This window comes from Amphimedon queenslandica, unplaced genomic scaffold (genome assembly GCF_000090795.2).
Source record: "Amphimedon queenslandica unplaced genomic scaffold, v1.1 AMPQUscaffold_13066, whole genome shotgun sequence".
NCBI classification, from domain to species: Eukaryota; Metazoa; Porifera; class Demospongiae; order Haplosclerida; family Niphatidae; genus Amphimedon; species Amphimedon queenslandica.
The window spans coordinates 39,987-44,650 of record NW_003546698.1 but is presented as its reverse complement, the minus strand read 5'-3'; positions in this window follow the sequence as shown (position 1 = coordinate 44,650).

Genomic DNA, 4,664 nt, shown 5'->3' with positions numbered 1-4,664 from the left:
ATTATAGGAGTATATGTACACATTCAGTAAATCAGCCATTGTTAACATTTCGATATCTCCCGCCCATGTATAATTCTTATCCATACCTTCTCCAGCAATATATTCTTTTACTGAATTATAGGGAGTCAGCCAACTACGTAGCCGATTTTCCATTGTAGGCATGTGTCTAATAATGGCCGATCTGATGAAATTTTGCTGAATATAAGAACCTGTAATGGCATGAGACAGAGCATTAAATAAACAATTACCATCACCAGGTACATTAGTAGATCCTTTGGGTACAGTTAATTCTGTGGTTGGGCTACCCAACTTTGGTCTGTATGATTTAACAAATCCCAAGTTTAGGGCATTACACCATGCTTTTTGAGTAGCAGCATTGGGGGGATGGTATTTTAAATTACTAGCTCTTGTACTCATTCCCGTCATCACACAGTCATCACTATCGTCATTATTATTATTATTAGTGATAACAGTAGGTGGTTTTTTGGGGCAATTAGCTTTATCGTTGTTCTTACTGTCTGATGGCCTACTTCTCTTATCACGAGCTACCTTTGGTGGTGGCATATTTTTTTGATTTTTTGCTTGTGGCTCATCAATAGTTCCAGTAAGTGTACGCTTTCTACTGCCACAATCTGTAGGAATGGCATATTGTGGGAGGTCTGGCCTGTACAATTGTCTCAACCTGTTTATTTCTTTTATGCTACAAGAGGAAACCATCAATGATTTGGGGTTGAAACATGTCAAATGGACACCGGACAGTGTTCGTACTCGTGATAGAGCAACGTAAGCCATTCCTGCACTAAATACGTTTTCAGACAGATCAATGATTGCATTATCTAGTGACAGTCCCTGGCATTTGTGTATGGTAACAGCAAAAGCTAATATCAAAGGAAACTGGCTTCTATACACAAAGACATTTTTCATTACCATAAACTTTCTCTTGACTTTCTCAATCTCACAAGGATCAGTTATTCTATCAAATTGAACTGTTATGCGTGTTTCTGAAATGGCCTGCACTGTACCAAGTGCTCCATTCACTAATCCCTTTTCAACATTTACATTGCAACGCAACATTACTCTAGCCCCCACAGCCAATTTTAATTTGGCTTCTAAACCACCAGTATTGTTAATATCTTTATTTAATTCTTTTAACTTTTTCTCAACCTTTTTTTCTAAATCATCATCATCTTTCTTTCTACGTACATGTATGCTGCCAGTACCATCAATTAAATTTGTGGCTCTTATTTTTACGGTAGGACTTGGTAGATTAGCCAGCATTGTTTCATTAAAATCTTTGCACATGTCTACTTTTGGAAACAGGCAAACTGGGGCGTTACCACCCTGTTGTAATATTTTAAATTTTTTCTCAATGGGCGTCGAAAATACCCTTTCGGAAAGTGTAGCGAGAGTCTCATCGTCTGGAAAGCCACGTCTCACTTTGTCCAACATTTCCGAAAATTTCTGGTCTGTTTTTTGTCTTTCATTTATTGTCAATTCGTCATAGGTGACAGTATCACGCCATATGTTCACTGCACCCATACTACCAAGTCTGTATTTCAGTGTTGATGCTGTTACTTTGTCAAACACTGGTTGTCCACGAACTGGTGGCAATTGAAGGATGTCACCAACAAAGAGGACATTCTTGCCACCAAACCATTCGTCTGATTCGAATAAGTCATTCATTCTCATGTGTATGTAAGTGAGATTGAGGCTAGAAACCATGGACACTTCATCAATGATTACCATTTTCAGATCCTGAAGTTCTGTTTTCATTACTTTGTGACTAGCCTTTGGTATGGACCAGTATGAGGCACATTGTCCATCGTGTTCTATTGGCAGCTGAAACAGTCTGTGTGCTGTCACACCTCCCACATTGTAAGCTGCCAATCCTGTTGGAGCACAGACTGCACATGTCTGTTTGGTCAGTGTTGACCAGAGGCTTTTCACTAGTGCTTTAATTGCCTCAATAAGAAAAGATTTACCGGTGCCACCTACACCACTGATGAACATGTGCAACGGTTTTACACTTTCTGATTGCTCCTTCTCTTGTTTCGATTTATTTTCGTATTCAATTTGCCTCAAGAGATGAGCTTTCATGTGATCAAAGATGCGTTTTTGGTCTACATTTAGCATCGATTCTCTCTCTTGCAGAGTGAGACCAGATCCAGTGTCCATATCTCTCACGTCATTCATTGCATCTTTAATCTGTCCCATCAGTTGTGGATCGTCGTCTTCCACATCATTTTCCTCTTCTCTGTTTGCTGCTCTGGCATCTTGTATGTCTTTTAATTTCTCTCTACATTTGAGCAACTTTCTGAATTTCTCATTTGCTTCGACACACCTTTCGTGGTCGACAATGTGGCGATCGAATGCTTCTTGGACAGTTTCACCATCATGAACTAATTCATCCTCATTTCTAAATGGCACGAAAAGGAGAATGATGGCATAATAGAAACTGTCTCTCTGATTTTCTTTATAGACATCGAAATCAATAAAGTTAGGAAGGCGCTCTTTTTGTAGTGGTCTATAGATTCGTTCGCCATTTTTATCTTTGCCCTTGTAAGTGAGTTTGGCTACAAAGTCATAAAGGCAATATTCTTCATGTTCTTGGGCTCTGTTTGGATAAAAGTGAGTGACAAGGCCCTCCCCATAAAAGTCTTCAGTTGATGGATCGTTTGCTGCTATTTCTTCAACTTCACTGAGTTTCTTTGTTAAATTTCGTTTTCTTTTATGCGGCATTTCTACATCGATCCATGATACTTCTCTCGATTTTCTACAAAGTGGCTCACCGAGTAATATATCACATGTTTCGTATAATCCAATGGGTCGGCTGTCGAGACATCTTATGCCGATTCTAAACAATTTACTGTAGATGCCTCTATCATCTAAGATGTCTTGCCACAGATCCTGCATGTGACCTCTTTCTGCCTTTGTCACGTAGCCACTCACATAATCGGCCAGAGCAAGAGAACACTCACTGGTAAAGGATACATCGATATTAGCCTTCCATAATAATAGAAGCAGAGGATTGTAATCATTGACTCTCACTTCTTCCTCGCTCCGTTTAAGGTGATATATCCTTTTCTCTGCTTTCATGCTTTGTTGGACATTTTTCAGTACGGTTTCTTCGGAAACTGGGCGAGGAAATCCAAATTTGCACTTTGTAACAAATACGTTTTTGCTAAACTTTCTCTTTTTCTTACAGTAATTGCTGCACTTGTGTAACTGGTACCTCGTAACAATTTCATGTAGCTGTGGACAGGTATCTTTATTTGGTATGTTACAAGTTACTCTTTCGTCTATAAATCTGACGACATCTTCGGCTCTACTCTCACCGACAACTGGAGCATTGGCTATCCAGATTAAACAGTGATAGTGAGGAGCTCCTCTGGCCTGGTACTCTTTCTTGTAATAAAACTCGCTAACCGGGCCCAAAACCTGTCCCTTGATTAATACTTTATTAAACATTTCGTTAAACTTTAGAGAAAACTGTCTCGATACAGACACGGGATCTTCTGTGCAGAGTTTGCCAGTGTTATATGACGGTGGGACAGTGTTTACTTTGTGCAAGTACTCTCTAATGTCTTCGGAGGTATATTCTGCACAGCTAAAAGTGAGAAAGAAAGTGGGAGACCCAAACTCTGCTATCATGCGTTTCACTTCACTTCTTCTCAGGTACCAGTATTGGTTTGAGCCACGAACAGTGTTCATCATGGTACAGAGCCTCTTTTCAAGAAGTTCTCCATTCGTTTTGACTTGGTCTACGAACTGTGCAGCAGTCATGGAGGGACCTTTCACCGTATTGAGCAGTTTGAATATGCCACCCTTCAACTCCTTGATCTGTTTGATTCTGAGATAGTAGAAGAGGTAAGAGTGGCACAATCGATATCGAGAGTCTTCGCTCAAAATTCGAGACTTTATGTATTCGGCTAAATTTAGATTCACTGGCCTTGGATGATACTCTCCAAACCTCCCAGTTGGAAACAGAGTTGGAAAGCACATGACATCCAAGTGCATCTGTCTGTTATCGAGTGGGTCTTCCCTGACATGCGTCATTTTGTATTGCTGGATGTCGCTCCCCTTGTTTAAATTCGAATTCATGTTCTGAATCGTGTAAGACTGGAAGCCTAGAATGTCCTCATCGGTTGCTTCCTCCACCATAGTACTGGTAGCACTGTTGGCTGTTTCGACGACTTTTTTTGCTACATCATCTAAAGATTCGTCGTCAAGATTTCCATAAAGCCAGTTGATGTCTTTCAGTTTCTCATAAGCAGCTTGCACTTTGTCGACATCAACTAAAGTGCGCCAGATTTTATTAGTTTTTGTAGCTTCACTGTTTAAAATGACGTGCAATTCGGGATTTGGCAGATTTTTTGGTCTAAAGTCTTCTGCTTTACTTAAAGTTTTCATTGTTTTTTCAACTGGCAATGGGAGATAAAACACTGTCCCTTTGCATGCTTTTAAAGAGTTGTATATTGGGACTTTAGCAGTGTAAGTTCCCAGTCTAACAACAGTTTGGAAGCATTTTGCTAGTTGAATTAACTGAGTACTAAAGGCGTCTAGGCCTTTAAGCTCGTCTGGCAAAGGTTCACTTTGCAAACCATTTAATACACATCTGTTAGGAATTCTATTGTTGTTTATTGTAGGCTTGCAATTTTTACACA